General features: G+C 44.3%; 1 protein-coding gene across 1 annotated transcript in view; it reads left to right on the top strand.

The window, feature by feature from the left end:
- LOC101858082 overlaps positions 1 to 1187 on the top strand; it is a gene marked incomplete at its 3' end in the record, with an annotated part of 123410 nt that overhangs the window by 59315 nt on the left and 62908 nt on the right. The window contains 1 exon segment of the mRNA XM_013085204.2: positions 627 to 722.

Raw genomic sequence — 1187 nt, 5'->3', positions numbered from 1 at the left:
TCTCTCTCTCTCTCTCTGTCTGCCTATCTCTCTCAAACCCCCCTCTCGTTCAATGGTGTCTTCCATAAGACTACATGTGGGTCAATGTAGATAATTCCTCATTAACCCAGGGTGTATTTGTCTCTCCCCATCCCCTCCCTCTCTCTGTGTCTCCCCTCCTCTCCTTCTCTCACTCTGTACCTCTCTATCTCTCTCTTGCTCTTTCTTACTGTGGGTGGTTGGTGGGTGCTCTGCTGTGGTTTGCTTCTTTTTTCCCATGAAACATCTGTCGTCCTTATCTCCCCTTCTTCTTTTTATGTTTGTTACTCTCTTGTAGCACCTCTTCTTAAATCTTCTTGCGCTCAAATGCCCTTATGCAGTTGCGAGCGCCATAAAACCTCTACTGAAACTAAACTCTTTCTTTCTCTCTCACCTTCTCTTTTCCCGCTCTCATGTTGCTTATATCTCTCCTCCTCTTCCTCATCTCTCCTCTTCTTCCCCATTTCTCTTCTCCGTTACCCACCTTATCTCTGTTTTCTTCCTCACCCCACCCCTCTCTGTCTCTCGTACAGTTGTGCTTCTTAACAATATTGTGTGGGTCACAGTAGACAATCCTTCATTAACCCCGGATCTATTTGTCTTTACAGGCTGTTCCTCGAGCCTCACCTCCAGACTCTCTGGCTTTTCAATTAGGAGGAGGATTTAATCTGAACGAAACCCCAAGGTCAAGGACAGTCTGCTAGGTAAGTGTTCACCCTGCCTGTCTTTCTTTGTTTTGGATTTGTTTTAATTGATTTTGTTGTGATCTTTTTTTAAAATTGGCTTGTTTGTTTTTTTGTGGGGGATTTTTGTGTTGTTATTTTTGTACTGTTGATTTTGTTTTTGTTTTTGTATAGCAATTGTAAGTGTAAATATTATGGTTTCAACCAAATTTAGACAGATCACCACAACGGGTGGTTGGACGGCACACTGGTGGGATTTGCTCCTCCTATCCTTTCGAACATTTAACGACCTCATGTACCCTCTTTCTTTTTGTGTTTGTTACTCTCTTGTAACTCTTCTAATCTAATACCGGGTGCCCACTACGACTGAATCGGGCCGGTCGCCCGACTCGGTCGCGTGAAACTGAAAACAAACACGTTTGTTTTTGAGGTGACCGAGTCGGGCGATCGGCCCGATTCAGTCGTAGTGGGCACCCCGTATTAGAT

Source organism: Aplysia californica, unplaced genomic scaffold, assembly GCF_000002075.1.
Source record: "Aplysia californica isolate F4 #8 unplaced genomic scaffold, AplCal3.0 scaffold00015, whole genome shotgun sequence".
Classification (NCBI taxonomy): Eukaryota; Metazoa; Mollusca; class Gastropoda; order Aplysiida; family Aplysiidae; genus Aplysia; species Aplysia californica.
The sequence above is the reverse complement of the archived record's forward strand: the minus strand, read 5'-3'. Positions and strand labels throughout refer to the sequence as shown.